This window comes from Podarcis pityusensis (genome assembly GCF_964106645.2).
Source record: "Podarcis pityusensis genome assembly, chromosome: 2".
Taxonomy (NCBI): Eukaryota; Metazoa; Chordata; class Lepidosauria; order Squamata; family Lacertidae; genus Podarcis; species Podarcis pityusensis.
The window spans coordinates 34352780-34369416 of record NC_138029.1 but is presented as its reverse complement, the minus strand read 5'-3'; positions in this window follow the sequence as shown (position 1 = coordinate 34369416).

Here is a 16637-nt window from a genome sequence, read left to right as displayed (position 1 = left end):
CAGATAAAGAAACGTACGTGCATGATTAATTAGCTTGCTCCCACAATGCAAAGTTTGGGTGGGCATTAGTGATGGCTTCTCGGGTTGCATGTTTTAGGGCTTTCTCGGGCCATGGAGTGTGTCTCTGGGTATCAATCTATTATGTTGAAAGGAGGAGGTTTGTAATCCTCCTCCTCGCTTGGTAGGGCTGCAGAGGCAATGTGATCTCCTTCGCACCATCAGTTCCAAGCTTAATAAGCCAACATGTGCCTAAGCTACATTTGGGAACCTGGAACTCTTTTGCTCCTACCTTTGTGCAAGCCAAGATCCAGCACTTGACCTTAGTTTCCAGGTTTGAGCATAACTGGAAACTGTGGTTAGTGGCTCACAAAACAAGGCAGGATTCGTCAAGTTGGTTTTAGACCTTGGGTTGTTTGGAAGAATATTTTTAAATGCCTGTTTTAGACTGGTTTTTAACCAATAATTTTATTTTATATTTTGGTAAACTGCTTAGAGGTTTTTGTACAGTCAAGCAGTATATGCATTTTGTTGAATCATTTCAGACAGGTGGCAAGGAGGTGGGGGAATGGTTTCAGGCCCCACCTACTTTTATCATTGACCCAACCCCCTCAACAGCAGCGGCTCCAGACCCTGCCCACTGCTAGCATGCAGCCCCCCAAAGGGCCTTTCCCCAAGGGAATGTGGCTCTTGACAGAAGAAAAGGTTCCACAGCCATGTTCTAGAACTGTTGTAGCTGCAAATAAGAGGTTCCCAGGTGGGATCTCTAAAGCCAGCCTAATTGGCAGGGTTATGGCGTAGGGCCCCTGCAGAATTCATTACCCTTCTCCATGATTTAGCAGGACAGAATAAATTGTGCAAACCCATTGAAATGTGTGGATTTTTCTAGTTTTTAAAAAATTCAGATTTGTTTTATTGCCTTGGCTTTTCTTTTTTTTTGCTTTTTGAGCACAAAATACACATTTTCACTGCACTATGGGGGCCTGAGGGGGCTTTTTCAGTTGCTGGGAGACACTAGGTTTCGAGCTGCCCGGTTTCCATATTTGAGACCCATTTCCAACCCAGAGAGAAGGCACGCACGCACCCCCGGAATCTCATTTGCAGTCTCTCATTAGGGAACTCGGGAGAAATGGAGTGACTGCTGGAAAGTCGTATGCAAACGAGCAATAAAGCTTGTCGAACAGCTGCTTGTGTGATAGAGCCCCTGTTACGGCACTTGGATGATGCATTTATGGTGTTACTCTCTCTGATCTGGGGATTACATCAACTCTGGATTTAGGAAAGCTGGTTTTGGCAGCATGCTCTAAGAAGTGTTGGAACTGATCTGCGTCCCCTGCTCTGTGAGGATTCAGGGTCCCGGTACAAAAAGCGGGGGCCCTTTAGTTTTCTGATCTGGCCTGCTCCTGTATCCAAAGATTTCCCTCAGAAGGCTGGCTTTTGTTTTTTTAAAGCCTTTTGGCAGAAGGCAATCTTGTACTCTGAAGCATCCCACCATCCTTTGCTGGGTGCATCTGTGGATAAAAGAGGTGGCTTACCTGGACCCCAAGGGTGGTAGCTGACCCTTGCTGCTTGGGGAGTGAGCTAGCATCTCGCCTCCAGCAGCGACCCCACCATGAAGCAAGGTGAGCTAGCTGCTGCAGAGACTAACTTTGGGTGAGAGATGGGGAGGATCTGTCCCAGGTAGCAGACTCTGCTTGGGTGGTTACTCTGTAAAAGGCACATTGAAATGACCAGGAATCATGCTATCAGGCAGCTCTTGTTTCAACGGAGGTAGTTGGACTACAACTCCCATCGTTCCTGAGCATAAGTTGGGGCTGATAGAAGTCCTACATCATCACACTGAGAGCACCTGGTTCCCTATTCCTGAATTTACACGTAGACACAAAAGAGTAATAGTGCCCAGCATTATACCAATTGTATAATATACCATTATAGCCAAGCGTTTTAAGCTGACAGTAATCATGTCACATGCTGACATTTCACAAACAAAAGTAAAACTTGAAAGCCTTGTCATCTCCTCATTCACCAGCCAGAGCAAGGAGGGCATGTTACAAACCCCTGGTGTTCCTGAAGATGATGTCACCACAGCACTGTTTGCCATTAAGTGGGGTTTGTCTGCCTCCTCTGTGGGGCAGAGGAGGGTCATGTGGATATGCTACCTTGGGAAGCAAAACGTTTGGGGCCAGCCATGCTGTCTCCCAGCAACAGAGTTTGGAATTCAAATTCTTGCCTGTGCTAGTGTGAGTTTTCAGAGAGTGAGCCTGACTACTGCTCTCTCCGGAGCCCTTGGGGAGCTGGGCAAGTGATCAGTTTTTGCTGTACACGTATCAGCTCTGCCTGGCCTCTCATAAATGGGAGAAATAGGTACTTTGGGGGACCGTCTATAAATCCTGCCTCCAACATTTCCTTTTGTAAATAAAGCGAGTGTTATAAGAGCTATAAAGCTGCAGCCTTGAATATATTAAGGAGGCCAGTCGAAGTGTGCCTACTCTGTTTCGTTGTCGTATTTCTTGTTCTTGAATTAGCCTTGACATGTGTTTGGGGTTTGTGGAGGTGGAAGAGCTGGGCTTCTGGTGGGGATGTTGAGGTGGAGGAGGGCCTCTGACGCACCGTCCCAACTCAACGGTGGGTGCAAGGTCTTAGTGCTGGTGCTTCTGTCAAAATGGCTGAATTCCCACTGCAAAGGCGTTTCCCCGTGCCCCTTGCAGGAACTACCTCAAGATTGGGCCTACAGGTAAAAAAAATCCACAGTGGAAGCAAATGGTACATTATTTGACACCCACACAACCTTCACCATTCCAGCTGTGTAAAACAAGAAAAAGATGGCAGCTCCACGTAGATGACCATCCTGCTGCCATTCTGGTTTGGCTTCCCCTCTACGTCAGTAACTGAGAAAGGACGAAGACTTGAAGGAGAAACTTTTTGGGGCAGCCACTTAGCTATTCGCACTGAAGTCTGATTTGAGCTTGGGGGATTAATGCCCCTATGCAAAGTAGCACCGGAGGACAAAAAGTCAATCCTTTGGGCTTAACCTTGTGGGAGCAGGGGAGGGAAGGGAGCCCTCAGTAAAGATTATGTAAATGTGCTGCCGGTTCTTCATGCCTTTGAACTGCCCCTCCCACCACATCGGTTTGCTGTGACCCAATTTGGCCTGAAAACCCTTCTCTCTTCTCTCTCTCCCCATCCAAGGCCGACCTTCCTGGGGCAACTTTCTTGTCCCGAGTCTGCTCTCTCCATTAGGTGGTGCTGTGGAGCCAGAAACTACTGCGCATGCGCCCACACACCCCTTCCAAGACACCTGATTCCTGAAAAGTTTGAGTGAAAAGTGGCTGGACTTAAGGCTTGGCTTGGATGCCATGGCATGGCTCATGCCACACATATTGACTTGCCTTCTCCTCTGTTTAAGACCCCTTCTGCCTGTTTAACCGGTGGGAGACAGGTTGGGGAGAGGAAGGGAATCGATCTTTGCACAGGAGCTGCCTGCCGCTAAGTTTAGAAGGAGGCTCTTTCCCGTGGCTTCCCAGTTGCAGTGTTAAAGGTATTTCTAAGTTCAGGTACGACTGAGCTATGCAGTGCTAAATGAGGAAGCGGGGGGGGGGGGAGATGGTCAAAAAAGAGAGGTACCCATTCAATGCAGGAGTTCTTTATTTTGACCATTTATATCCTCCTCAATTACCATCGCCTTTAAGTGTACAACAAGCTCAACAAATACACCAGAGGAAAGGCCAGTTAACAGCTAATTATAAAATTGGAAAGAACAATAATAATTTTATTATTTGTATCCCACCCACCTGACTTGAAATGCCTGCAGAAATTTAAATACGACTTTACCAGGTGCCAGAAGTTCCAGTGGGGAAGGAGCCGATCCGACCTCAACTGGAAGGGAGCTTCCCAAAATTGGGCCCATAGTACTTGGCTCCTGGTAGACGGGAGCTGTGCTTCTGAGCTGTGGAGGACCACAAACAGCGATTCACCTCAAGACCTCAGTGATGAGGTAGGGATATAAGGAATGGAATGGTTCATTTATCTCCAAACTCTGCAGCATGCCCTGATAATTCTGTCCTGGTTGGAACAAGAACAACAAAATTTGCATACTAAACCTGTGTTTAGGACTGGGAGGAAGGGGTGGGAATAATCTGGAAACAGCTTAAGATCACCTATAGAGTGGGTGTGAACTCAAGTTTCAGATATACCACTCACCATCTTCCCTGCTAAACGCAGGGTTGCAATAAAATGCCCCATCTACACTTTGTCGTGCAATTAAAAGATGTTCACTGGACTGCCTGTCTCCTCGCACCACCACGTGGGTCGATCATGCCCCACTTAACCCAGCCCAGTCTAAAGTGTTGGAGGTTGACGAAGGCTGATCTAAAGACTGGTGACAGGAAAAGATTCCCTCAGCTTTTGCCCATAATGGCACAAACCACTATTTTTCTCCTGCTGAGGCATCTGTTGATAATATCAACAGGTGAATAAGCCCCCTGTTGGGTTTAATCTTTAGTGTTCCACTGAGGCCCCTTTATGCTTTGGGTAGCCAATGTGTCTCTTGGTTGCCTGGTGCATAAAAACAATGAGCTCCATAACTTTAGGAAGGGAGATGGACAAACATGCACCGGCGGTGTGCCAGGATGCCAGTACCAAGCATGGCTCTCAGCGTGCGCCCACTGTGTATTTATAGACATGTGCCCTTGTAGACATTTGGTGCACACATGACTGCCCCACGAAGTGTGAAGCCACCTAGGGGACAGGAACTGAGGTAAAACGAAATCTTAGGGAATTAGAATTCAGTACATAGAAAACCTAAATCTTGCAACTGGTTTGCCTATAAACCTGTGCAACCTTTCATTCCTTTATTTGGGTTCACATTTTTTTAAATATATTGTATTTATTATGTTTATAGGGCACTGTTATGGTTTTTATTAAGAGGAAGGAGAATTTCCCCTCTGTGGACTACTGAGAGGCCAGACTGTTGTGGAGCTATATGAAGGCCGGGCCACAGTGTGGAACTGAAGAAATGACTTTTGAGGTCTATACACTTTCACAATTCTGAAATCATTTCAGTTATTCCCCCATCTCCTGTTTCCCCTGGTCAAGAAGACTTCTTAGTAGAAAATAGTGTTAGCATAGAGAGTTCATAAGCAGCAGAAGTTAACTTTAGTTAAATGCATTCTTCTTGGAGCACACCTTTAGTTGGAAGGTATTCAGATCTGAGACTTGGTATTAAATAAGAAAGCTTGTTTAAAGGAATTACATTCTTGATGGAAAATAGTTTTGTAGTCCTAGCTAACTAGTCGAAGAAAAAAAGGAGCCACATTTTCTGCTTTGTTGTCAGAAGATAAATCCAAGATGACCTCTCACTTCGAGGTCCAGAGAAAGTGGGAGGAGGAGGAGGAAGTTATAAACAGGATGCCATCGAAGATGTATCAGTCTATACTTCAAAGGCTAGAGAGAAGTCAGCAAAGAGATAAAAGAACAGGGATTGCCTGGAAAGCTGGAGGTCCCATGAAAAAAGCTGAGTTGCACCCAAGCTTCCAATAATTAGCTTACATACCTTTTTCCTCCATATGATTTTTTTTTGGGGGGGGGGCGGGGATTAAATTCTTAGTATGTTTCTGCATAGTTTTTACATCTGCCTTCACTGACCTGATGCCCATAACCCCTAGTCCAAAACATATGAAGGGCATTGGATTGAAAAAAGCTGCTTCGCAGAGTTTTGTTTTGAGCGTCTTATTCCACAATTGGCAGGGCAACAGATGGTATGAAGGGAATACTGTACTCTGTTGGTGGGGTCTCTTAATTCACCACATTCTTGTCTGTTCACAAATACAAGGGGTGCAGCACGCATCAAGAGTCTGAGGGCTGATATGTTAGCATTCTTTCTTGACAAATGAGGTTGCACTTGCTATGTATTTAACATCCCTGCGTCAAGAGAGAGGGGGGAACTTACAGACACTGCTCTCTTACCATCAACACAACTGTGATGGAATAAGTGGCACCCCCCTCTGCCCCAATGTTTCCTTGTCTCATAGCTACTAATACAGTGGTACCTCACAAGACGAATGCCTCTCAAGACGAAAAACTCGCAAGACGAAAGAGTTTTTCGTTTTTTGAGTTGCTTCGCGAGACGAATTTCCCTATGGGCTTGCTTCGCAAGACGGAAACGTCTTGCAAGTTTGTTTCCTTTTTCTTAAAACCGTTACAGTAATACAGGGTGCATTGCTTGAAGAGGTGCAGTTGCGACTTGACTTCGGGGAGCAACTCATAGCCCGCGGTGTGGTAGCCTTTTTTGAGGTTTTTGAAGATTTTTTTTGAAAAAATTGAAACCGTGCTTCGCAAGACGAAAAAACTCGCAAGACGAAAAAACTCGCGGAACGAATTAATTTCGTCTTGCGAGGCACCACTGTAGTGCAGAAGCTGTCTTTGGGCTAGGAGCTTTCAGCTCTATGGACGCAAAAGACAAAGCCAGAAGGGCCTGCTTATCACATTAATTATTTTTTTTCTGGCAATTCCTCTTAATATAATGCATTTTGGGGCATATTATTTGCACTAGTGCCTGCCGTTTTATGCATACTTTCCCCTAATCGTTTTTATACTCATTACCGTATTTTTCCGTGTATAAGATGCCCCCATGTATAAGACACCCCCTATTTTGGGGGACTCACTCCAAATTAAGAAAACACCCCTCAGCACTACCCGTGTATAAGATGAGCCCCAATTTTAAACCTAATTTATTGGTAAAAAAAACACCCTAGTCTTATACACGGAAAAATACAGTGTGTGGTTGGGAAACTGCACCACAAAATTCAGAGGAGTGTGAATTTCAAAGGATTGGTTCATATATTGTTTGAGGAAGCGCAGGCTAAGTCGCTTTGCATCAAAATGTGACCACAAGCAAATTTCTTCCCCATCCCTCGTTATATTACAGACAAAATTGCTTTTAAGAGAGCCGAAGACTGTATGATAAAGGGCATGTTCTCCTGATACACCCCCTCACTTCTTTCGTACCACCACATCACTGGAAAAGTTGTGGGTGGGCAATTCTGTGAGAGGAGTGGACGCAGTTTTGGTGATTTTGCTCACGCTGTCCACACCAGCCACTTAAAGCCCTGTTGTGCCACTTTTTAGCAGTCATGGAGAACTGTAGTTTTTTATGTAGTTGTCCCTTCACAACTACAGTTCCCAGGGTCCTTCACGACGGTCTAAAGCGGTCTTAATAGCTCTTCAAATGGCTGGTGTGAATGTGACTTATGTCCTTGCGCACTCAAAAAATGAAACAAGCCTGCCATCCGTTTTGCTAGCCTCTTTTTCTGGTAGCCCTATCTATTGCCCCACGATGCAGGCTTTAAAAATAGAGAGAGGAGAGGGGTGTGTGGATAACAAGTGACAGAAAATGCACTAGCTCGGCCCCCTGCAGAATCCCTGAAGCAGGCGATGCCAACGCGGCAGCTTCCCACAGCAGAGGCCCATTATGCCAGTTGACGCCAAAGCCTGTCATTTCCTTCCCATTGTGTTTGTAAACATGTTCCTCTGTGCAGGCGCAACAAATGACTGGCGCGCCCGCCTGCTTAACTACCGCCCTCGTTATTGTAATAGCTCTTCCTAAGTGTGTGCGCAATGCTACCTGGGGACCCATGCCGCCTGGCTACCTGGTTGTTTAATGCTCACGAGGGACGAAGGAGGAGGAGGAGGAGAGGCCTCCTTGCCTCCATTTTGGGCAGAGCAGTGAGGAGGGGGAGAGGGCGGTTCAGAAGCGAGCGAAGAGGGAAGAGGAGCGGGAGAGGGACGTTGTTCAAAAAGCGATTTGTTTAAGGAAACCGTTAAAAAAAAATTAGACGAATTTCCCAAATTACCACACATGCACACACACACACACACACACACCCCGTCTGCAGAGGCTGCGTCCCGCTATTTAAAAAGTTCCCCGACATTAGCGGCAATGAATCATCGGGCCCGGCAGCCGTCGTTCGGGTGCGCGGCTTCATGATTCTTTCCTTAATGGCCTTTCATTCGAGGAACAGATGGCACCGGAGGCTGCTGGCACCGGAAGGCTCCGTTTTGCTGAAATGCTGGCCTGAGCGCAAGCCCTGCTGAGCCTCTTGAAAATGCCAGTTGTGGGGAAAGGGCACTCATTGCGCCCCACCTGGCGTCTCCCGCCCCTCGGCCTAAGGAGGGACTGCTGTTAGTACAGTGGTACCTCGGGTTACATATGCTTCAGGTTACAGATGCTACAGACTCCGCTAACCCAGAAATATTACCTCTGGTTAAAAACTTTGCTTCAGGATGAGAACAGAAATCGCACGACGGTGGCACGGCAGCAGCAGGAGGCCCCATTAGCTAAAGTGGTGCTTCAGGTTAAGAACAGTTTCAGGTTAAGAACGGACCTCCGGAAAGAATTAAGTACTTAACCCGAGGTACCACTGTACTGCGAAGGGAGGGGAGATCATGGAGAGACCCTCCATTAAATCTTGGGGTCCTGGGGGAGACCCTCCATTAAATCTTGGGGTCCTGGGGGAGATTGAGGTAGCCACGCTTCACTTCCACACCATATAAAGCATCATTTAGCACACATCTGACAGCCCCAAAGAATCCTGGGAATTGTAGTTTGTCGAGCGTGCCAAGTGTCCCTATTTTCCAGGGACAGTCCCAGATTTACAAAAGCCGCCCTGGTTTCTGATTTGATCCCAGAATGTCACGCTTTTCCTTAGCATGTCATTGTTTTCATCAGCGAAATGTCAGAGGGTATGGAGTTATGTGACCGCCGAGCCAAGGAGGCAAGTAGCTATAAAACCTTTAGAAGACGTCTAAAGGCAGCCCTGTATAGGGAATTTTTGAATGTTTAATGTTTTATTATGTTTTTATATACAGTCGTACCTATGATCTCGAACACCTTCTGACTTGAATGTTTTGGCTGCCGAACGCAGCAAACCCGGAAGTGAGTGTTTTGGTTTGCAAACGTTCTTTGGAACCCAAATGTCTGACCCAGCTTGTGATTGAGTTCAGGAAGCTCCTGCAGCCAATCGGAAGCTGTGCCTTGGTTGTCGAACGTTTTCGGAAGTCAAATGGACTTCCGGAACGGATGCTGTTCATCAACCACAGTACGACTGTTATGTTGGAAGCCACCCAGAGTGGCTGGGGCAACCCAGTCAGATGAGCAGGGGAATAATAATAATAATGTTGTTGTTGTTTAGTCGTTTAGTCGTGTCCGACTCTTCGTGACCCCATGGACCAGAGCACGCCAGGCACTCCTGTCTTCTGCTGCCTCCTGCAGTTTGGTCAAACTCATGTTGGTAGCTTCGAGAACACTGTCCAACCATCTCGTCCTCTATCGTCCCCTTCTCCTTGTGCCCTCCATCTTTCCCAGCATCAGGGTCTTTTCCAGGGAGTCTTCTCATCTCATGAGGTGGCCAAAGTATTGGAGTCTCAGCTTCTTACCTTCCAGTAAGCACTCAGGACTGATTTCCTTAAGAATGGATAGGTTTGATCTTCTTGCAGTCCATGGGACTCTCAAGAGTCTCCTCCAGCATAACAACAACAACAACAACAACAACAACAACAACAATGGAATAGGACGTCCCTATTTTCATGGGAGAAATGTTGTTGGGTATGGAATTCTGCGAACTACAGTTCCCAGGATTCTTGAGAGGGAAGCCATACACTTTCAAATGTGTGTTGGATGAGACAAGCTCCTGCCTGTAATTCTGAAGGAAATGTGTTGCTCTCCATTTAAAGTCTCCAGAAAAGAGGATTTCTCCACCCAGCATTGCTCCCGGAGCTCTTTTCCAGTCCCAGCTCCTCCCTGCCTATGATGGTGGCTCCCTCAACCTTTTGCCAGTGATGAGCAACGCCGTAGTATAAGTGACAGTTTGAGAGCACCGCTCTTCTCCAGCACTTGCTGCCTGGCTGATGATAGCAAGGATCCCTGTGAGTTTCCGCAGCGAATTGCTGCTGTCCTTTGATGGCCCCTGGGCTTTGAGCAGCACGTCCTGCTGCTGCTCTATCCCAAAGACACGCTTCCCCTTTGGGAAGAGCCGCCGGGAAAGCTGCCTGTTTGCTAAGGCTCATGTGCCTTGCTTGTCGGTTTGCTTCGTGACACCTGGAGAGAGGCTAACAGGTTTCCCTCCTCCAGATTTTGTTTGCTTTCTCATCTTAGCCACAAGTAGTTCTCTGGATTCATTGAGGGCTCCTTTCCCCCTCTCCGTGTGTGTCAGTTTGTACAGCACAGGCCTGCAAGCAGGTTTTCAAAGGCTGGAAAGGGAATTGAACAGCCTGGAAGGTGCACCTGCAACAGCTGTTTTGTGGAGCTGTTGAAAGACCTGCACAAAACACAATTCAAGCAAGGCTGCTTATTTTCCTTTATTTATATCTGCTGACCTACTCCACTCATGGGCTGATCTCACAAGCATCTTGACTCTTGCATCTTCTTAATACTTTTTTGGGGTGGGGGAATAGGGGTTTCTTAAGTTGAGAGCAGGGATAGGAACCTGCGGCGCTCAGGACGTGGTTGGACTTCAACTCCCATCAGTCTCAGCCAGGTGCTGCTTTCTTTACGAGAATCATCATCTCTGCAATGACATCTGCTGTGATTACTTGGGCTCTATATTTGGTAGGATTCAGTTTTTGCAACTGGGGTGTCGTTCTGCTGTGCTTCCCTCTCTCTTATTCATAAAAAACCAGGACTAGAAAAGGTGGTGGGAAAGTAATGTCACTACCACTAGATCACACAAGCAGAGGAATACACAAATACCGTGAGCATATAGGTTGCACCGGGCCAGGAGATGAATTCAAGAGGAGGAGGAAAGAGTCCCATTGTGCAAGCAGAAGTTGTGCAAGCAAATCCCACTCCAGCTCCACGTTTGAGGGTGGTCTCTGTCAAAGTGTTTTCTGCCACTCCCACTCCCCATATCTGTGGGACTCTCAGCAGATTTATGTACCAGATGCTAGTTGTGGGCAGCAGTGGTGCGCATTTGCACCAGACCTCTACAAACTGCCCACCTTTTTAATTACCCATGAATCTCACAATGTAGCTTCACTCCAGGGCATTGTGGGAAATAATAAATTAAAATAGCAGCAAGTATTGTAATTTCCCACAATGCCCTGGAGTGATTGGGCCTGCAAGCTGTCCACCATTTCAGTAACTGTAAGTAGTTAAACCACAGTGAATTAAATAGATAAACAAATAAAATAGAATGTCAGTCAGCTTGCACAATCAGCCTGATGATAACAATAACAATTTAATTATTGCAGCCCATGCATATGACTGGGTTATCCCAGCTACTCTAGGCAGCTACGAACAAAGTATAAAAGAAAACACCAGAATATCAAACCTTAAAAGCTTCCCAAAACAATGGGTGTCTGGAGGGGTGCCTGTGCTTTTTTTGGGGGGGGGGGGCTCCTGTTATTTCTTGTGCCTCTTTCCCAGCAACTGCTATTTGCTATCCTTTTAACCCAGTTAAACCCTTTTCCTGCTCTCCTACAGCTAAGCTTTGGCCCCTTCTCCAGAAGCCATTCCTGGTGGATGGTACTCATGCAGTCAGTTTGCTAGAGCTGTCCAGCTCCAGTGGCAGAAATCCAAGCTAAATGGCGCCGGACGATATTTGTGCCCATAAAACCTGGATCAGCATTTTGGCCCTTGATGGTTCAGCCACCTGCATCCTGTAGCCTTTTTATGAATTGACTGGAGCAGTGTTCTATTTTCATTACGCTCCCCGCTGCAGCCCCTCAGCACAGAAGGAAAGGCTGATTAAGAAAAGTGACACGAGATGCTGTCACCTTTCCCGTTTCAAGGTCCTCCGCCGCCGGTTGTTTTTAGAGAACACAACCTAATCGCACATGTGAAAAAGCCCCTCTCAGATTCTCTGTGTGCAGGCTTTTGGTTTCTTTTGTCTCACTCTGTGTGTGCGTGTGCGTGAGCCAGCCTCATTTATTACATCAGTAGCTTGGGTGGCACTTTAGAGGATCTCATGAAACCGATTCTCCCCCTAAAAGTTTACGGGGCCATTCCAGACTGAAATAAATCGGTGGCGGATCAGACAAGACAGAGAAAAATAGAACGCAGATGAGACGCAATTGCATATTATAACTTGCATGGTGATAGTGAGCAGGAAGAACAAGGGCAGATGAATGTTGGAAGGGCCAGGGGGGGGAAGGGCTGCTTTCTTCCCATTCAGCAAAAGTGAAGTAGTAAAGCTTTTTCTAGAGATTGTATCATTTCGGGATGCAGCGGGATGCAGGTGGCCAGCTGCATCTTTAAGGACCCCATCCATCTAAATAGGCAAACGGCTCCCAGCACTTATAACACCAGGGAGTTGAAAACCTGCTGAAAGAGTGGGCAGCCTTTTCCAGGCTGAGAGCCACATCCCTGAGCACCCTTCTGGGGGATTGCACACAAGTTGTGGGTGTAGCCAGGGCGTAAAAATGTTTGGTGCAACAAACATAAATGTTACCTTTGTTCAGTAGGCTAGTTTTTACACTACTTCTCTATCCTCCATCCAGGCGTGCAGGAAGCATGTTCAGAGTTCAAGTCAAGCAAAAACACTCAAGGAGGCACAGAGCAAACCTGGAAACAAATCCCTACCTTCTTCTGTGCTGTTGCACTCACATCCCACTTCCCGTAGGCTTCTGGTTTTGTCACTGTGAGAACAGGAGAAGGGGCACTGGCTAGCAGGCTTTATGCTCTTAACTTTCCCCTTGTGGTTGCTGGAAATGCCCACTTTGGGAGCAATCCCTCGGCAGGTACCAAGCCAATTTCCTCCAAGATCAGCCTGCCTCTTCTCTATGCTGCTGCTGCTGCTGCTGCTGCAGCAGCTGCTGAGTGTTGTCATAAGTCTGATGGATACCTAGTTCCATCATGCTCTCCAGGGATGGGGGAAGTGGGGGGAGGGTCACTCCTCAAGTTTAATAAAACATAGTGTTTTCAAGGGGAAAAAATGACAAAGTCATTTGCTATGTCTAATGCATCAGCGAATGAGCACCTGGCGGCACAGCTGAAATGGAACTCCGATGAGATGGCTAGAGGCAGCCGCTGGGCCTGATAAAAGGAAGGTGAGGGCGTTGGACAGGGATTATGACCAGGCTCACAGGAAAAGGACAGTCCAGACTTTATTCAGAGGTGGACTTTGGGCAACTGACCTTACTTGTTTCACATTTCATTTCATTCAGTTGTTGTTCCAGATTAACGGGACTTCACCCAGCACTGGTAGGTGTACTGCCCTCTGCATATCCTAATTTTCTCACTTGCAAGAACCTGGTTCAAATAATAACTATTTATTTCATTTATGAATTACTTTCTACGAGGCATCTTGGAGTGGTTTCAGCATACAATAAAATCACATGTAAAACAGTTGCCTATAATGAAAAACTATTAAAACAATTACATATCTATAAAAAAATGGAGGCGCAAGTCCAACATTCATCAGGATGTAGTTCAACCATGATATCTACTCCCTTATTTCCAAACCTCCCCTTCCATCATCTGTAGCAAAAGACCAAATTGAGGGTATACCCTGCCCTGAGTGTTGGACCGATGACAACTTGAGACAGGCCCGTGGTCGTCATGGAGACCACAAAGGCCCAAGCCAGGACACTAGAGAAATCCTCAGTATGGATAGTGAAATCACCCAGAGCTATCATTCTAGGTTCGTCCAACATTATACTACAGCTCAGTCAGAGAAGCTGCTGGGCAGGAAGGGGGGTTGAGACTTTAGCTGTCTCAGGAACAGGGGCCAACGGAAACAACCAAAGCACACTGCTGGTCAAGTACTGTCCCATTATGCTGTGGCTGTTCAAATTGCGTTTTTATTTAGTTCCTCTACTGCACAAAACGTAGAACAGGCTTCCTCAACCTCGGCCCTCCAGATGTTTTTGATCCCTAGCTAGCAGGACCAGTGGTCAGGGATGATGGGAATTGTAGTCTCAAAACATCTGGAGGGCCGAGGTTGAGGAAGCCTGGCATAGAACATAGAAACATGAACAAAGGAGGTTTTCCTGCCTTAAGGAGGAGGGAGAGGGAGACAAGGATAAGGACAAGAATGTAGCAAATACACAGGCTCATCCCAAGACATCCTGCTGCCTAAGGAGGAACTGCAAATGTGTGTGTGTGTGTGTGTACACACACACACACACACACACACACACACACACACAGCGCCAAGGGGCATAGTATTCAAGACTGGCCAAGGCTTTGTTTTTTGGTGCCCAAGGCAAAAGAATCTCACAAGTATCTTTCCCTTAAAGCGAAAATACAACAATAACAAATTAAATAGCCAAAATAAATTCTGCCCTTCCATGACAACCCAAAATAAGCTCTGGAGGTGGCCACCTCACTTTGCCTAATGGTAGAGCTGGACCTGTGAATGCGGCCACATAGTTATTATTACTATGGTGTGCATAATGAGAAAAGAGATTTCTAACGCCTAGTAAATGCAGGTCCAATCAGCCCCTGTGAGCAGAAGCCGAAATAACAATCGACAAAGATTCCTATTGTAAAAACCTCTTATGCCGCCCAGCTTGTGATTGCTGCTCAGCTAAGTTACGGCTGGGAATTTTGGAATCTGCTGCCCTTTGAATGACTGATTTCTCGACTGTTAGAGCAGATGCATAGAAGATGCTTCTTTACATTGGCTCTGCTATCCTTTGGGTAGAATTTCCATGGATATTCTAGGAGTCCAGGTGGAACAGGGCTTAGGCCACAATTAAAGGCCAGCATCTTGACTGGCATAAACTGGTGCAACTTCCTTGAAACCCAGTCTAAAAAATACAGATGCCAAATTTTCCATACATTTGCCTGTTTACTGCTGCTCCCCGCCACACACACCCACACACCCAGCTCTTTCCTCACCTTAGCAGGCAAGTGCTCTCTGAGGAGCTTTTCTAACATAGAAGATGAGTAAGTTATCACACGAAATCCCTGAAAAGAGCTTCAAGCATTCCAACATCCTCTTTTCCTGTTGGGTCTCTTCAGTGCAGAACCATAGGATTCCTTGGAAGGTTATCAAAGGCTCCACAATTAGCAGGTGGAAAACCTTCCCACCTATCTTCTTTGGAAATATACCACCATTGGGAAATCTTGGACGTGCTTTATTTATTAAATTTGTGCCCTAGGCTTCGAGAGGGCAGCAACCAAACATGTAGCAAAACAACAGCTTGTATCCAACGTTGCCCTAAGTAACTGCCCTGTCAGTGCAAGGAATTTCCACTTGCAAATTGGAACTGACTCCCTGCACCCCCATGCAACTCCTCAATCTGTTCTAGGGCTCCCACCCAAAAAAACCTGGACAATATTTGGGAAGGGTGCAGGGGGAGTACAGACGGGGGAAAGTCCTGTTGCACAAGCATAACTCCTTGTGCTGACAGGACGATTACTTAGCACAACATTGGAAAAAAGCCAACACAATTAAAAAGGAAGCACTCTCAGTCCATGGAGGGCATCAAGAAGCCCCAAATGTCCTTGTGAGCATCCCATATGAGCTGTGGGTAGCATAGGACCCTCCCCAGGAGCCACAGGGTTCCATATTGATTCAGACAGGGGAGGGTCTCCGCAGGCAGAGGATTTGAAAGTCACTGCCCTAAGTACCCATCAATGTCCTTTGCCAATGTGTATATTAGGAAATTTCTACCTGGAATCTGCGTTATGAGTATCAACATGCTAAGATTATCCATGTTTCCTTAAATGTGTGTGCTTGCCAATTGCTGCTTCTCACCATGTGTACATGCACTGGAAATCCCATACATACGACTGGCAAATGTTTATGATCTATAAACAGGTTTCCTGCACATCCTGACATGGAAGGGCTTTCCAGGTACGGATTTTGTAATGTGTTAAAGCAAGCAGTGTTTGCTTGCCGGTGATTGTGGATGCGTAGTGCTCTCTGCTTCCAAGTAAGTGCAAAATGTGCAATTTGGGGCTCTGTGTGTTTAATTGTACCCTGGCTTTGGTTATTCAAACCTGGGGGTTAGAAGGGGGGCAACAGAAATGAAAATCTATAGCCCTTTATGACAGGAAGCCAGAATTCTGCTTTAAAAGGAACAAAAGCAATAATGACAGAAAGCAAACCCAACTGCACATCTTTATTCAGTAGTAAGTTTTGTTGAGCTGAATAAATTTTCCCCACGGATAAGTGTGCAGAATGGGAATGGGAAACCACGACATACCAAATGTTAGACTGCAGCTCCCATAATTCCTGATCGGAGGCCAAACTGGCTGGGACTGATGGGGTTTGAAGTCCAAACGTCTGAAGGGAAGAAACCATGTTGGGCAAGGCAGAGAGAGAGAGAGAGAGAGAGAGAGAGAGAGAGAGAGAGAGAGAGAGAGAGAGCTGTCTTACTCTTTACTTATCCCTGTCCATAGGATCATGACATTGGGGTGTGGGGAATCACCCACTGAATTTTTTAGCAGAAACCCGTTCCTGGGCCTACATCTGTAGCCAGCTGCTAAATAAAGCTACAGACCAATGTACTGTTTTGCACGAGTATTTATGTTGGCTTTTGTAAATGAGGCCAATTATAGTGAAAACAACTTTTTAAAAAGATAAGCTGTGCAGTTTCACATATTAATCCATCTGTGGCCCTGAGGCTAATGCAACAAACTGTCCAAGTCCAGAAGTCTCAGTGACTTTTAATTAGGAGTGCCATACGTGGAACAT